Raw genomic sequence first — 18,086 nt, 5'->3', positions numbered from 1 at the left:
CACTGAGGAAGTAGTCATGTATGTATGTGAGAACTGGACTATAAAAAAGATGAGTGCCAAAGGTTTGATCCTTTTGAACTGTGGTGTTGGAGACGACTCTGGAAAGTCTCTTGGACTGCAAGGAGATCCAACGAATCCATCCTAAAGGAAATCAGTCCTGAATGTTCATTGGAAGGACTGATGCTGAAGCTGAAACTCCAATACTTTGGCCACCTGATGCAAATAAATGACTCGTTTGAAAAGACCCTGATGCTGGGAAAGATTGAAGGCAGAAGGAGAAGGGGACGAGAGAGGATGAGACGGTTGGATGGCATCACCGACTCAATGGACATTAGTTTGAGTATAGTCCAGGAGTTGGTGATAGGCAGGGAGGCCTGACGTGCTGCAGTCCATGGGGTCACCAAGAGTCAGACATGACTGAGCAACAGAACTGAACTGAACTGAATTGAAGGGTACCATTCAGATGATGATCATTTCAGTTCAGTCTCTCAGTCGTGTCCGACTCTTTGCGACCCCATGAATCACAGCATGCCAGGCCTCCCTGTCCATCAAAATCTCCTGGAGTTCACTCAGACTCACATCCATCGAGTCAGTGATGCCATCGAGCCATCTCATCCTCGGTCGTCCAATTCTCCTCCTGCCCCAATCTCTCCCAGCATCAGAGTCTTTTCCAATGACTCAACTCTTTGCATGAGGTGGCCAAAGTACTAGTTTCAGCTTTAGCATCATTCCTTCCAAAGAACACCCAGGGCTGATCTCCTTCAGAATGGACTGGTTGGATCTCCTTGCAGTCCAAGGGACTCTCAAGAGTCTTCTCCAACATCACAGTTCAAAAGCATCAATTCTTCAGTGCTCAGCCTTCTTCACAGTCCAACTCTCACATCCATATATGACTACTGGAAAAACCATAGCCTTGACTAGATGGACCTTAGTTGGCAAAAAAATGTCTCTGCTTTTCAATATGCTATCTAGGTTGGTCATAACTTTTCTTCCAAGGAGTAAGCGCCTTTTAATTTCATAGCTGCAGTCACCATCTGCAGTGATTTTGGAGCCCAAAAAGATAAAGTCTGTCACTGTCTCCACTGTTTCTACATCTATTTCCCAGGAAGTGATGGGACCAGATGCCATGATCTTCGTTTTCTGAATGTTGAGCTTTAAGCCAACTTTTTCACTCTCCTCTTTCATTTTCTTCAAGAGGCTTTTTAGTTCCTCTTCACTTTCTGCCATAAGGGTGGTGTCATCTGCATATCTGAGGTTATTGATATTTCTCCAGGCAATCTTGATTCCAGCTTGTGTTTCTTCCAGTCCAGCATTTCTCATGATGCATATACAGTTATATAAGCAGGGTGACAATATACAGCCTTGACATACTCCTTTTCCTATTTGGAACCAATCTTTTGTCCATGTCCAGTTCTAACTGTTGCTTCCTGACCTGCATACAGATTTCTCAAGAGCAGGTCAGGTGGTCTGGTATTCCTATCTCTTTCAGAATTTTCCACTGTTTATTGGAATCCACACAGTCTAAGGCTTTGGCATAGTCAATAAAGCAGAAATAGATGTTTTTCTGGAACTCTCTTGCTTTTTCCATGATCCAGCAGATGTTGGCAATTTTATCTCTGGTTCCTCTGCCTTTTCTAAAACCAGCTTGACATTCAGGAAGTTCACGGTTCACGTATTGCTGAAGCCTGGCTTGGAGAATTTTGAGCATTACTTTACTAGCTTGTGAGATGAGTGCAATTGTGCAGTAGTTTGAGCATTCTTTTGCATTGCCTTTCTTTGGAATTGGAATGAAAACTGACTTTTTCCAGTCCTGTGGCCACTGCTGAGTTTTCCAAATTTGTTGGTATATTGAGTGCAGCACTTTCACAGCATCATCTTTCAGGATTTGAAATAGCTCAACTGAAATTCCATCACCTCCACTAGCTTTGTTCGTAGTGATGCTTTCTAAGGCCCACTTGACTTCACATTCCAAGATGTCTGGCTCTAGATTAGTGATCACATCGTCATGATTATTTGGGTCATGAAGATCTTTTTTGCACAGTTCTTCCGTGTATTCTTGCCACCTCTTCTTAATATCTTCTGCTTCTGTTAGGTCCATACCATTTCTGTCCTTTATCGAGCCCATCTTTGCATGAAATGTTCCCTTGGTATCTCTAATTTTCTTGAAGAGATCTCTAGTCTTTCCCATTCTGTTCTTTTCCTCTATTTCTTTGCATTGATCTCTGAAGAAGGCTTTCTTATCTCTTCTTGCTAATCTTTGGAACTCTACATTCAGATGCTTATATCTTTCCTTTTCTCCTTTGTTTTTCACCTCTCTTCTTTTCACAGCTATTTGTAAGGCCTCCCCAGACAGCCATTTTGCTTTTTTGCATTTCTTTTCCATGGGGATGATCTTGATCCCTGTCTCCTGTACAATGTCATGAACCTCATTCCATAGTTCATCAGGCACTCTATCTATCAGATTTAGGCCCTTAAATCTATTTCTCACTTCCACTGTATAATCATAAGGGATTTGATTTAGGTCATACCTGAATGGTCTAGCTGTTTTCCCTACTTTTTTCAATTTGAGTCTGAATTTGGTAATAAGGAGTTCATCATCTGAGCAGCAGTCAGCTCCTGGTCTTGGCTTTGTTGACTGTATAGAGCTTCTCCATCTTTGGTTGCAAAGAATATAATCAACCTGATTTCAGTGTTGACCATCTGGTGATGTCCATGTGTAGAGTCTTCTCTTGTGTTGTTGGAAGAGGGTGTTTGCTATGACCAGTGCATTTTTTTGGCAAAACTCTATTAGTCTTTGCCCTGCTTCATTCTGCATTCCAAGGCCAAATGTGCCTGTTACTCCAGGTGTTTCTTGACTTCCTACTTTTGCATTCCAGTCCCCTTTAATGAAAAGGACATCTTTTTGGTTGTTAGTTCTAAAAGGTCTTGTAGGTCTTCATAAAACCGTTCAACTTCAGTTTCTTCAGCGTTACTGGTTTGGGCATAGACCTGGATAACTCTGATATTGAATGGTTTGCCTTGGAAACGAACAGAGATCATCCTGTCGTTTTTGAGATTGCATCCAAGTACTGCATTTTGGACTCTTTTGTTGACCATGATGACTACTCCATTTCTTCTGAGGGATTCCTGCCCACAGTAGTAGATATAATGGTCATCTGAGTTAAATTCACCCATTCCAGTCCATTTTAGTTCGCTGATTCCTAGAATGTTGACATTCACCCTTGCCAGCTCTTGTTTGACTACTTCCAATTTGCCTTGATTCATGGACCTGACATTCCTGGTTCCTATGCAATATTGCTCTTTACAGCATTGGATCTTGCTTCTATTACCAGTCACATCCACAACTGGGTATTGTTTTTGCTTTGGCTCCATCCCTTCATTCTTTCTGGAGTTATTTCTCCACTGATCTCCAGTAGCATATTGGGCACCTACTGACCTGGGGAGTTCCTCTTTCGGTATCCTATCATTTGCCTTTTCATACTGTTCCTGTGGTTCTCAAGGCAAGAATACTGAAGTGGCTTGCCATTCCCTTCTCCAATGGACCACATTCTGTCAGACCTCTCCACCACGACCCACCCGTCTTGGGTTTCCCCACAGGCATGGCTTGGTTTCATTAAGTTAGACAAGGCTGTGGTCCTAGTGTGATCAAATTGACTAGTTTTCTGTGAGTATGGTTTCAGTGTGTCTGCAGTGACCAATTTTCCTAGTTGTCCACAGTGAGATGCAGCCATGAATTTTCATTATCTGTCATTCATTCTTCCTTCTCCTCTTTCCCCTCTTTTCTCATTCTTTCCTCCCTTCTCCATTTCTTGTCTCACTCTCTCAAATTCTGCACATTTTCCTTACCTGGTTCATCATTTTCCCCCATTTCGTACAGCCTGAAGGCACTAAGTTCTAAGCAACTGAATGAGCTCTGGATACCTTGTGGAATACTTGTAACTGATAATGGTGCAGAACTTTCTTCATGAAAGCGCCTCTGCATTTCCAAGAGTTGGTTTCCCATTCTCCTTCTCTCCACATTCTCATTTCCTGGGACTTCCTTCCCAGCTCTGTTATACAACAGACGCTCATTTCTGCTCCCTGGGGAGATCAAGAGCTTAGAGCAGAAATAATAGCTCCTCCTCACAAGAAAAAAAAAAAAAAAAGATAAACTGTAATAAAGTGCAGGAGGTTATTTAGCAAAAACCTTAATTGTTTCTGTGCCTTAATTGTTATGTAAAAAGCAAATGCTTTCTGTCCTAATTAAGGCTATAAGTATGTGGAAGTGTATATAAGCCAGGGTTTCTAGTTTGAAATGCAAAACATGTGTCAGTGTAACATGTGGGTGATATAAATATAAGTACCAAAAAGAACATTTTAGGAAGTTCTTAATTATTTTTCCCTCACCATGATCGTTAAGATTTCAATTTTTAGTAAGAGATGTGGATAAGCAGGTTGAATTTCAATGTAGCAGATTTGAAAGGGAATCCAACTGCTATGCTAAATTCAAACATCATTAAAATGGAAACATGTCACCAGGCAGTACAAAGCCAAACGCCACCTCATAGTTAAAAGAAATATGTGTTTAGCATGTACCGTATTTATGAGTATTCCAAGCTTTTGAAAGTTGTGAAAATAGAGTATTCTGAGGTTCCATAACAGTAGATGTTTAATCTCTGCTTCAAGAAAATTGAAAATAGTACTATTGATTTAGAAAGTTAATGTATTCTGCTATTTCTTTTTTAGTAAAGAAAATATAAACATGGTGAGTATTTAGGTATTCAAAAATTGGTATAAGTATTTTGAGGAGATACTACTCAAAACATAAAAAAGAATTTGTGAGAGACTATGAAATCCTCATTTCAAATGGCAAATCTAAGTGATTTCTAAATCACTGAAATCTAAAGTTTCAGAGAGAGTCAGGAATAAAATTAGCAAGAAAAGTCTAGGTTTGACATATAGAATTTTGGTAAAATAAGTAGAATGTAAAGAAATGAATGAAGAAGTAAAACCAGAATGAAGTGAGCCCAGAAGTTAAATGTGAAGATGAACCTCCGAGTGATTTGAGTTAAAAGCATAAAGTAGATAAGATTGCAAATTGTTTTCATATGAATATTTGAATTTGAAAATTTCAAATTGTTTACATTCAGGTCAGTCGCTCAGTCGTGTCCAACTCTTTGCGACCCCATGAATCGCAACACTCCAAGCCTCCCTGTCCATCACCAACTCCCGGAGTTCACTCAGACTCACGTCCATTGAGTCGGTGATGCTATCCAGCCGTCTCATCCTCTGTCGTCCCCTTCTCCTCCTGCCCCCAATCTCTCCCAGCATCACAGTCTTTTCCAATGAGTCAACTCTTCGCATGAGGTGGCCAAAGTACTGGAGTTTCAGCTTTAGCATCACTCCTTCCAAAGAAATCCCAGGGCTGATCTCCTTTAGAATGGATTGGTTGGATCTCCTTGCAGTCCAAGGGACTCTCAAGAGTCTTCTCCAACACCACAGTTCAAAAGCATCAATTCATCCTTACTCAGCCTTCTTCACAGTCCAACTCTCACATCCATACATGACTACTGGAAAAACCATAGCCTTGACTAGAAGGACCTTTGTTGGCAAAGTAATGTCTCTGCTTTTCAATATGCTATCTAAGTTGGTCACAACTTTCCTTCCAAGGAGTAAGTGTGTTTAATTTCATGGCTGCAATCTGCAGTGATTTTGGAGCCCCCAAAACTAAAGTCTGACACTGTTTCCACTGTTTCCCTATCTATTTGCCATGAAGTGAAGGGACCAGATGCCATGATCTTAGTTTTCTGAATGTTGAGCTTTTAAGCCAACTTTTTCACTCTCTTCTTTCACTCTCATCAAGAGGCTTTTGAGTTCCTCTTCACTTTCTGCCATAACGGTTGTATCATCTGCATATCTGAGTTTATTGATATTTCTCCCGGCAATCTTGATTCCAGCTTGTGCTTTTTCCAGCCCAGCATTTCTCATGATGTACTCTGCATAGAAGTTAAATAAGTAGGGTCGCAATATACAGCCTTGACGTACTCCTTTTCCTATTTACATTAGTCCCCTGAAATATTATTCACAAAATAATTAAAAGTTAAATATATTGGAAAACACTGTAGTTTTTGTCTGCTTTTTGAAGTTGCACAATGTGAAAGAACATTATTAGATCTGGAAAATTTCAGGAAAGTTCAACTGAGTGTTCCTAGTAGTCTTTCAATGTTACAGAGAAATTGACTCAAATTCATTTAAACAAAAAAGAGTCATTTGGAAGGAGACTAGCAGCATTGTAATATAAGGATAGAAAGTCACGCAGGCCTCACAGAGATTCTCATGTGGGTATTTTAGAATCCTACTTACAATTTTTCAGAGTGACCATCTGACAGGCCCAAGGTGAAGGAGGTAGCCATTTTTTTTTTCAGTCAGCTACATCTGCTGAATTAACACTTATCTGATGCTGTGTGCCTGCATGCTAAATTGCTTCAATTATGTCTGACTGTTTGCAGCCCCATAGAATGTAAACCGCCAGGCTCCTCTGCCGATGGGATTCTCCAAGCAAAGATATTGGAGTGGGGAGCCATGCCCTCCTCCAATCTGATGTTATATCCTCATAAAAAAGCCCAAACATATCAGGGTAATTCACTAATATTTCTATTACATTTCTAATACTATATGTCTTTAATATCTCTCCACTTGGAAAGATCATTTGTTCTGCATCACTTCCGGTTACTGATGCTTTTTTTTTTTTTTGGTACCTCTCACAGTAAAACTCCTTAAGTGAGTTTTTTGCCCTTTTGCCCCACTTCAGAACCAATAATGTATTTTTCACATCCTTTGACTAAGACTGCAATGATGCATCAGTGATTTTTATGTCTTGTTTCATCATAATCAGTCTCTCAGCAGTGTTTAAAACAATTGATCATCCCCTCCTGCGGAAACAAACAAAACAGCTCCTATTTTTCGTTTTTATGCCGACATGGTCTCCTCTCTCTGCCCACCTCATTTTGTACCTACCTCCTCTTCAACAGCTCTTTATTTTGTATCCTGTCTTTAAATGCTGAAGGGCAAATGTCACTTCTCTTTAAACTCTTCCTCACGTTCTCATTCATTCTCCTTACTTTAAATCTTTCTATTTGTTGATGGCTCTCAAGCCTCTCTGTCATCTTAGCCTCTCTTTAGAGCTACAGATGTTATGGTACTTGACATCTCCAATAAATATGTATTTGACATTTCATATTTAGAATGTTCAAAATGGAGCTCTTGACTTTATTGCCTCATCCCTATGTCAACACATGGTAGCAGCAGGCATACTGTAGCTCCAGCCAAATACCAAGGAGTTGTCCTGGATTTTCTATCTCTCACACACAGAGCTCATTACCATCTACCTCAAAAGATGTATCACAACTACCCATTTCTCTCTATGCCCACATAGGAGTTGCATGATTGGTTTTTTGGTCTGACTTTCTTTAATCTGAGACTAACCACCCTGCTTATTTCTTTTGGTTTTAATTGAATAGTACTAAAAAGCAGCTATCTTCCCTGGTACCTCAGTGGTAAAGAACTCACCTGACAACACAGGAGACAGGGCAGGAGGTGAGGATTTGATCCCTGGGTCAGCAAGACCCTTTGGAAAAGGAAATGGCAACTCACTCCAGTATTCTTGCCTGGAGAATCCCATGGACAGAGGGAGCCTGGTGACCTACAGTCCCTGGGGTTGTAAAGAGTCAGACATGACTCAGCAACTAAAACAAGGAGTAGTTAGTTTCTTCACTGCTATGACTTATTCAAGTCTACACGTAAGAGACAACATTTTGAGATAGATATATTTAGCTACCAAATCCTGCATGGTAGAGTCTGTAAGTCTACTAGACTGTCAATGATATGATAGGTTAACTACTCTTTGGGGGTTTTGCTAATTTACAAAAACTACTGGCTTCCCCTTATGAGGAAAGTGTCTATTTCTGGGGTTCCAGCAAATGACTTAGATTGAAATATATTCAAAAAGCAGCAGCACTCCCCACAACTGTCTCTGAAGTGAATCTGTCCTTTCCATTTCTCACCTAGACTCCACCTTCTCTTGTTGTTCTGCTCCCTTTCCCTGATCTGTGGAGTGTTCTTTCTACTCTTCTTTCTACTCTTAAGGAGACATCTGGTCCTTAATTTCACTTAATGTCGCTTACACAAAAACAGTGTAAAGTATAAGCTCCAGAGTCAATACATTTCTACTCAGGGATCTTGAGTGTAGAGATGTATGCTCTAAAATTATTACTAGTATTTATAGTTTTAAGAGTAAAAGGACAACTTGTAACAATCCATTAAGAAAGTTATTTCAGTTTAAAGTTGTCAGCGCTTAAGCAAGAACTCTTCTCATGGGCCACAAGCTTGAGAACCTATACCTTGCTTTACACTAAAATACACTAGGTGAAGGGAAGGGAGTAGCGAAAGGAAAAGGAAGAGTGACTGAGCCTCTGTTAACTGGACAGTCTCTTGAATACAGGAAGCATGTGAGTCCCAACCTTAGGGGAATTGTAAGCCCTTGAATTCTCTGTGGCCTTTTACAAGAAGGTTTTATTACAAGCAGAGTCGAATTAATTGAGCACATCAGGTGGTACTCAGAGAAATAAATGATTTTTTTAAATTGTCAAAATGTAGCAAATAAAGACTGTGCTTAGAAATTGTATTTATTTTTGAGAACAATCATTGAAAACACAACTCGAGCAAGATAAGGGAAAGGTTTCCTATTCTTTGCAGACATGTGGTTGAATAGGTCATGTGGTTGAACTCTACAGAGCTGAAAGGGATCAGGGGAAATATACAGGTTACACTTCATTGTTTCAAAAAGCCTGTAAAATCCCAAGAGAAAATACTTGAGCACAGAACAGGTAGTAACAACTTTTCAACTAAAACCCTGATGTCTCAATTCTTGTGAATTTGTAAGACCTCTCAGAAAAGGAATAATCTTGGATCAAAATACTAAAGAACTTTAGAGAATGGACCTGTACTCTTCAAAAAAATTTTCTACCAAACCTTCAGGATGATGTTAATAGTATTTATCACTAATTTTCAGAAAAGGCTGGAAGAGCTGTTACCTAACTCTGATTGACTAAGCAAGTGTCATGATGATTTTACATTAGTTCTTTTAGATAGGTTTTATGCCTATCAATCAATTGGTCTTGAGACTGCTCCTGAAAAATACTATATATACCCAGAAATACAGTAGTATTCCTTATCCATGGGCTTCCCTGATAGCTCAGATGGAAAAGAATCTGCCTGCAATATGGGAGATCCACCTTGATGGTTTCAGTACCAATGGTCAACTGCACTCCAGAATATATATATATTTTTAACTCCAGAAATAAACAATTAATGAATTTTAAATTTGACCTATTCTGAGTAGCATGATGAAATCTCTCATTGTCTTGTTCCATTCCACCCCATGCATCAACATGGACCCTCAACCATCAACTTGGTCTGCTGCTGATATTGACAATGTCCTGGCTTGATAATCCAGGATAACCCAAGCAGATGATCCTCCTTCTAATGTAATCACCAATAGTAACCTGATGTAAGATCACAATGCCTACCTCATTCACCTCATTTTATCTTATCCCAGATGGTGACTGCAACCATGAAATTAAAAGACACTTACTCCTTGGAAGAAAAGTTCTGACCACCCTACATAGCATATTGAAAAGCAGAGACATTACTTTGCCAACAAAGGTCCATCTAGTCAAGACTATGGTTTTTCCAATTGTCATGTATGGATGTGAGAGTTGGACTGTGAAGAAAGCAGTAAGGATGAATTAATGCTTTTTTTTTTAATTAATTTTTTTTATTTAATTTTAAAATCTTTAATTCTTACATGTGTTCCCAAACATGAAACCCCCTCCCACCTCCCTCCCCATAACATCTCTGTGGGTCATCCCCATGCACCAGCCCCAAGCATGCTGTATCCTGCGTCAGACATAGACTGGCGATTCAATTCTTACATGATAGTATACATGATAGAATGCCATTCTCCCAAATCATCCCACCCTCTCCCTCTCCCTCTGAGTCCAAAAGTCCGTTATACACCGCTGTGTCTTTTTTCCTGTCTTGCATACAGGGTCATCATTGCCATCTTTCTAAATTCCATATATATCTGTTAGTATACTGTATTGGTGTTTTTCTTTCTGGCTTACTTCACTCTGTATAATCGGCTCCAGTTTTGAACTGTGGTGTTGGAGAAGACTCCTGAGAGGCCCTTGGACTGCAAGGAGACCAGTCCATTCTAAAGGAGATCTGCCCTAGGTGTTCTTTGGAAGGAATGATGCTAAATCTGAAACTGCAGTACTTTGGCCACCTCATGCAAAGAGTTAACTCATTGGACAAGACTCTGATGCTGGGAGGGATTTGGGGCAGGAGAAGAAGGGGATGACAGAGGATGAGATGGCTGGATGGCATCACTGACTCGATGGACATGAGTCTGAGTGAACTCCGGGAGTTGGTGATGGACAGGGAGGCCTGGCATGCTGCAGTTAATGGGGTTGCAAAGAGTCAGACACGACTGGGTGACTGAAGTGAACTGAACTGATAGGCATTTTATCATTTCACATCTTCACAAGAAGAAGGGTGAATATAGTACAAAAAGACATTATGAGAGAGAGAGAAAGAACCACATTCAGATAACTTTCATTATAGTATATTGATGTAATTGTTCTATTTCATTATTGATTATTGTTTTTAATCTCTTATTATGTTTAATTTACAAATTAAATTATATTATAGTAATGTATGTATAGGAAAAATATGTATAGGAATCCTTATGTTTCCAGGCATTTCCTAAGGGTGCTGGAACATACCCTCTGTGGATAAGGGGGGGACTATTATAATCACGTTTTTACCTGGCCTGACATTAAATAAGTCTTCAAAATAATTACAGTTGCATATTTATTTTTAGGTGGCCTCTTAGAATATCTGCTAAGTTCTCAATGGAATGAACATCACATTTATTTTCTAAAGAGGCATAGGGGAAATAATATAAACTTAGATTTGATATTTGCATCTTTACTTACAGAAACTCTTTTAAAACTCCAGCCTTATGCAACTGAGGCTAATATAAAAAATTCATGAGTAATAGAATCGAGACTTTTCTTATGGTTGCAAAAGTTTTTTTGAAGGTTATTTCAGTACACATAAAGTAAAATGGATAAATGAGGCAGTTGTACATATAGTTTTTAAAATATAAAGAAATCAATTGCTTCAAGTTGAGATTTTTTTTCACTGTTAAGTTGTTCAAAATATTTCGGAGGCTCTCTACTTCTATTCATCATTGACTATACTGATATAATTACAGAGCTGCAGAAAATGTTCTGGTGGGAATTAGGCTATTGTGTGGGTTTGAGAGAAAGCAGTTTCTTAAACAAGGAACTGATTCCACTTGCCATTTCACCTTCTTTTCTATACAGGTTTGATAAGCATTTGATGTTACACTACTGGTCCTCAAGATATACGGGTATCTCATTTGTGATTTTTAGAAACCTCTCAAGAAACATATCTTTATTTTCATACTTATTCAAAAGTAGAGAGAATCACATAATGCCTTTACCCTTTGGAGAAAGACGCTAAAGCTCTAAGACAAGTCAATTTTATTCACCTACCTCTGTGAATTTTCTATTGCTTGCATGGTAGCTCTAAGTAAAATTTACCTCAGATAATTTGTAATCCCTGAGAAAAGGAAGCTGAAAATACCAGGATGACCTCATCAGGATGGGCTTTACCATCAGGATGACCAGGATACTTGGGACCTCTAATATTTTATAGGAATAACCTTATGGACATGTAGTTTATAAGATGAATTGTAAGATGCACTAATCCATAAAATTATGCATTATTTTAAAAATGAGATTTTGTGTTAAATTCAAACTTTATAATTCATTATCATCAGAAGTGATTTGGGTATAAGACTGATGTTGAAGCTGAAACTCCAATACTTTGGCCACTTGATGTGAAGAGCTGACTCATTTGAAAAGACCCTGATGCTGGGAGGGATTGGGGGCAGGAGGAGAAGGGGACGACAGAGGATGAGATGGTTGGATGGCATCACTGACTCCATGGACATGGGTTTGGGTGGACTCTGGGAGTTGGTGATGGACAGGGAGGCCTGGGGTGCTGCGGTTCATGGGGTCGCAAAGAGTCAGACACGACTGAGTGACTGAACTGAACTGAAAGTGCAACTGCTATAAAAAAAAAATGCAGTAACTTTTTTTAAACGTTACTAAGTACTTTGACATCACAGAGCCATAGAATTATAATTGCTCTGTTAAGAATAGGTATTCAGACATGGAGAAGTTCCAAGTTCCATTCCTGATTATATTTTTACAAAAATGTGATGTTGGGAGAGGGCCAAACATTTTTAGTATAGCTGATTCTTCTCCATTCATGATGGAAAATTGGTATCCAAATGCATTCCCAGTGCGACAAGTGCATAGTACAAGCTGTTTTATTTGATGCGGTCTTTTTGTTGCCTCACAAACCTAGCTGTAAGAGGATCCATGAGCTATTAAGAATAACAATAGTGAGTAGGATCCCTGATCATAAGGAAATGAATGGCTTGTTGCCAAGTCATAGGCAAATATTGATGAAAACTTCTTCAGCTCAGTTTTCTTAGGGTTTTCTGCCTGCAAAATGAGCTTCTGTGTTATGTCTTATCTTTTAACTTATTCAGTTACCCAGTCATCTCTGACTCTTTGCGACCCTATGGACTGCAGCATACCAGGCTTCCTTGTCCTTCACCATCTCCAGGAGCTTGCTCAAACTCATCCATTGAGTCAGCGATGCCATACAACCATCTCATCTTCTGTTGTCCCCTTCCCCTCCTGTCTTCAGTCTTTCCCAGTATCAGGGTCTTTTCTAATGAGTCGGCTCTTTGCATCGGGTAGCCAAATTATTGGCGCTTCAGTTTCAGCATCAGTCCTTCCAAATGAATATTCAGTGTTGATTTCCTTTAGGACTGATTGGTTTGATCTCCTTGCTGTCTAAGGGACTCTGAAGAGTCTTCTTGAGCACCACAGTTCAAAGGTATCAATTCTTCGGTCCTCAGCCCTCTTAATTGTCCAACTCTCACATCTGTACATGACACCTGGAAAAACCATACCTTTGACTATACAGACCTTTGTTGGTAAAGTAACATCTTTGCTTTTTAATAGACTGTCTAGGTTTGTCATAGCTTTTATTCCAAGGAGCATCTTTTAATTTCATGGCTGCAGTCACCACCTGCAGTATTTTGAAGCCCAAGTAAAGAAAACCTGTCACTGTTGCCACTATTTCCCCATCTATTTGCATAAAGTGATGGGACTGGATGCCAGGATCTTCATTTTTTGAATGTTGAGTTTTAAACCACCTTTTCCACTTTCCTCTTTCACCTTCATCAACAGGCTCTTTGATTCCTTTTGACCAGGGGAGGAAAATATACACTTTGTTTTCCAGAAGTAGTTATACTCCACAGAACCTTATTCCTGGTGCAGATACTGTCAGTATTATGCTAGTCTCTTATTTTTCCAAAGTCCTAGTCCATGTTAAATGATTTTTTGTCTTTGTGGTGTTTACACCTTCAGATACTTGTAGACAATCAATATCTAGAAACTTGTTTACCTTTACTCTACATTAAAGTACCTTTAATCTTTCCTTATAAATTAGTCACTTTATTTCAGTGGGAAAGGTGTTTGAATATGAACTACTGGTTTAGAACTTAAGGAAACTAAATGTTATTCAAATGTGCGCCCAGGGGAGTAAGTCAAGACTTTGCAAAGAAGGGTCGTTCAATTGACTTCAGAGATGGTTAAAGAACAGCAATAGATATATTCCTTGCTCACTTTTAGTCTCTTTTTTAAAATTAGTTTTATTGGCATATAGCTGCTTTACAATGTTGTGTTCATTTCTACTGTACAGAAAAATGAATCAGCCATACATATATCACTTCCTCTATGGACTTCCTTCCCATTCAGGTCACTAAAGTGCATTAAGTAGAGTTCCTAGTATGTTGTCTTTAGTTATCTATTTTATACACAGTACTGGGCCATGAAGATCCCCTGGAGGAGGGCACAGCAAACCACTCCAGTATTCTTCCCTGGAGAATCCCATGGACAGAGGAGCCTGGTGGGCTAGAGTCCATGGGGTCGCAAAGAGTCGGACACGACTGAAGTGACTTAGCATGCACATTCACACATCAATAGCACCTATGTGTCAAGCCCAGTCTCCCACCCCTTATTTTTAGTTTTTTTTAATTAATTAATTTTTTATTGAAGGGTAATTGCTTTACAGAATTTTGCTATTTTCTGTCAAACCTCAACATGAATCACCCATATATCCCCTCCCTTTTGAACCTCCCTCCCATCTCCCTCCCCATGCCATCCCACTAGGTTAATACAAAGCAACTGTTTCAGTTTCCTGAGCCATACAGCAAATTCCCATTGGCTATCTATTTTACATATGGTAATGTAAGTTTCCATGTTACTCTTTCTATACATCTCACCCTCTCCTCTCCTCTCCCCATGTCCATAAGTCTATTCTCTATGTCTCTTTCTCCATTGTTGCCACATAAGTAAATCCTTCAATACCATTTTTCTAGATTCCATATACATGTGTTAGAAGGTGGTATTTATTTTTCTCTTTCTGATTCACTTCACTCTGTATAATAGGTTCTAGGTTCATCGACCTCGTTAGAACTGACTCAAATGTATTCCTTTTTATGGCCAAGTGATATTCTGTCATTGGCTATGATGGCTACTCCATTTCTCCTAAGGGATTCTTGCCCACAGTAGTAGATGTAATGGTCATCTAAGTTAAATTCACTCATTCCAGTCCAAGTTTGCTGATTCCTAAAATGTTGACGTTCACTCTTGCCATCTCCTGTTTGACCACTTACAATTTGCCTTCATTCACAGACCTAACATTCCAGGTTCCTATGCAATATTGCTCTTTACAACATCAGACTTTGCTTCTATCACCAGTCACATCCACAACTGGAGGTTGTTTTTGCTTTGGCTCCATCTCTTCATTCTTTCTGGAGTTATTTCTCCACTCATCTCCAGTAGCATATTGGGCACCTACTGACCTGGGGAGTTCATCCTTCAGTGTCCTATCTTCTTGCATTTTCATACTGTTTGTGGGGTTCTCAAAGCAAGAATACTGAAGTGGTTTGCCATTCCCTTCTCCAGTGGACCACTTTTTGTCAGAACTCTCCACCATGACCCATCCGTCTTGAGTGGCCCTGCACGGCATGGCTCATAGTTTCATTGAGTTAGATAAGGCTGTGGTCCATGTGATTAGACTGATTAGTTTTCTATGATTGTGGTTTTCAGTCTGTCTGACTGCTGATGGATAAGAATAAGAGGTTTATGGAAATTTCCTTATGGGAGAGACTGAGGGGGAAACTGGGTCTTGTTCTGATGGGCAGTGCCATGCTCAGTAAATCTTTAATCCAATTTTCTGTTGATGGGGAGAGCTGTGTTCCCTCCCTGCTATTTACCTGAGGCCAAACTATGGTGGAGGTAATGAAGATAATGGTGACCTCCTTCAAAAGATCCCATGCATGTACCTCTACACTCAGTGACTCCAGCCCTGCAGCAGGTCATCACCAACCCACGTCTCTGCTAGAAACTCCTGGATATTCACAGGCAAGTCTGGGTCAGTCTCTTGTGGGGTCACTGCTCCTTTCTCCTGGGTTCTGGTGCACAAGGTTCTGTGTTTGCCCTCCAAGAGTCTATTGCCAGTGCTGTGTAAGTTCTGACAGCTCTATGGTGGGGTTAATGGTGACCCCCTCCAAGAGGGCTTATGTCATACCCAAGTCTGCTGCACCCAGAGCCCCTGTCCCTGTGGCAGTCCACTGCTGACCCGTATCTCCACAAGAGATGCTCAAACACAGTTCTGTCTCAGTCTCCGTGGGGTCCCTGGGTCCCAGTGCACACAAGGTCCCAGTCCATCCTAAAGGAAATCAGTCCTGAATATTCATTGGAAAGACTGATGTTGAAGCTGAAACTCTAATACTTTGGCCACCTGATGTGAAGAGCTGACTCATTTGAAAAGACCCTGATGCCTGGAAAGATTGAAGGCGGGAGGAGAAGGGGATGACAGAGTATGAGATGGTTGGATGGCATCAACGACTCAAAGGACATGAGTTTGAGTGGACTCTGGGAATTGTTGATGAGCAGGGAGGACTGGGGTGCTGCAGTCTGTGGAGCTGCAAAGAGTTGGACATGAATGAGCAACTGAACTGAACTGAACTGAATATTCCATTGTGTATATCTACCACAACTTCTTTATCCATTCATCTGTTGATGGATATCTAGGTTGCTTCCATGTTCTAGCTATTGTAAATAGTGCTTCAAAGAACAATGGGATACATGTGTCTCTTATTTTTAGTTTTGACAACCAATATTTATGGGATTCAGAACTTGCTACTCTAAAATATGGTATCTTGATATATGGAAAATTTTAAGCTGAAAGAGTTTGAGAAAACAGCAGAAGCAGGAGGCCACTCTGCTTGCATTCTCACCCTCCACACCTTGCCTTTCTCCCCTCAAAGTGGCCATAAAACTTTCATGTGAGAGGTGCCCTCCCTATACCTAATGGAAAGGAGTGGCCTTATCTCTGAAGACCTAGGGATGTCAAGAATAATCCTACCAAGTAGGCTTGTTAAATTTTCCCTAGTTTATTACAAAAACCTCATACTCCTTAACTTATCATATTTCTTTACCACTACTCACTTTTTATCAATTCTGGCATAAATGTACATAGACCTGTTCCTTTGGTCTTCATTTCCTAACAAGGTCTCCTGTGTCACATAAAACTTAACATTAAATAAATGTGTATGCTTTTCTCCTGTTTGTCTTTTTCAGTTTACTTTTCAGATTCAGCCAGAGAACCTAAAAGGGTCAAGGAAATCTTTTTCCTCTCTTAAAACATATTCTTTTCTCAGATGAAATTGGAGGTAGAGAAAACCTTGTATTGAACAATTGACTGAGGTGACTTCTAGTCAGTTCAGTCATTTGTAATTGGTTTTTGCTTGTTTTCTCTTTTCTTGGAATGGAGAAAAAAATTCTTACTCAAAGATTTGAATTCATTCAGGCAATATATTTAATCAACACAAAAGAGAATTTACACAAATAGCTTTTCACAGCATTCCTCAGAGCCCATGACACAGGCCTTTATAGTTTAAAATTACTATTGTTGCTAAACTTGCAAGCCTGTTATGAAATTCCACAATTGGCAGATAGAAAAGAAAGAAATAATACAGCAGAAAAGGGGAATCCTTGGGATCATCATGAAAACCTGTAGGCCTATTCAGCTGTGGAAGCCTGTGAATTGGATGTACTCAACAGTTACACAACTGACCTGGCCTTGCCCTAACTGCTTGGGAACCTTCAGGAAAATTTTGCAGTTAGTTTTACAAAAGGTATGTTTTTAGCCAAATTTTACTATTATTTACTCTTTAAGTTTTAATGTAGCAATGGTTCACCTGCATAAAACATTCCATATTCTTTGATTCTGTTCTAAGGAATCTAATGTCATAAAAGTTCTGTGCATATCATTGTCTTCCCCATGTTGTAGAACTAAACCTAGTAGTAGAAAGATTCGTTGTATGTCCAAGGGAAATTCGTCAATATCTTCCCATTATGCTCAAAATTAAAAAAAAAAAAAAAAACTCATTTTCATCACCTACAAAGCTTTACCTGGTCTAACCTATATCTACTTCTCTGTTGAACAAATGAAAGCAAACACAGCCCAAGGTCTTTTGACTATGACTTCTGTGTACTTAAAGATCTGCTTTTCAGGCTGGTATTTGATTATCCAGAGTCAAATAAGCATAGCCACATATACCAGAATTTGCTGAGGGAAGGAAAGGGGAATTGATTTTTATTAAACATCTACCATTCTCAGTAAATATTGGGCACCCTTGTGTATACATCAACCCTGTGAGGGTAGGTATTATCATTCTTGTTTTTCAGTTGGGCCAACTGGGAGACAGAATAATTAAGCTATTTTTCAAAGTAACAAAGCTGATAAGTAGAAGAGCATGAATTCAATCCTCACAGAAGTCTGAAGAACCAAAGACCAGAATATTA

At 39.6% G+C, this 18,086-nt stretch overlaps 1 pseudogene; it reads right to left on the bottom strand.

Annotated features, from left to right (window-relative positions):
* Positions 1–2,533: 2,533 nt before the first annotated feature.
* On the bottom strand, positions 2,534–3,858 carry LOC138075941 (craniofacial development protein 2-like; annotated as a pseudogene).
* Positions 3,859–18,086: the final 14,228 nt, after the last annotated feature.

This window comes from Capricornis sumatraensis, chromosome 1 (assembly GCF_032405125.1).
Source record: "Capricornis sumatraensis isolate serow.1 chromosome 1, serow.2, whole genome shotgun sequence".
In the NCBI taxonomy this organism is placed as follows: Eukaryota; Metazoa; Chordata; class Mammalia; order Artiodactyla; family Bovidae; genus Capricornis; species Capricornis sumatraensis.
This window is presented reverse-complemented; position numbering and strand designations above follow the sequence as displayed.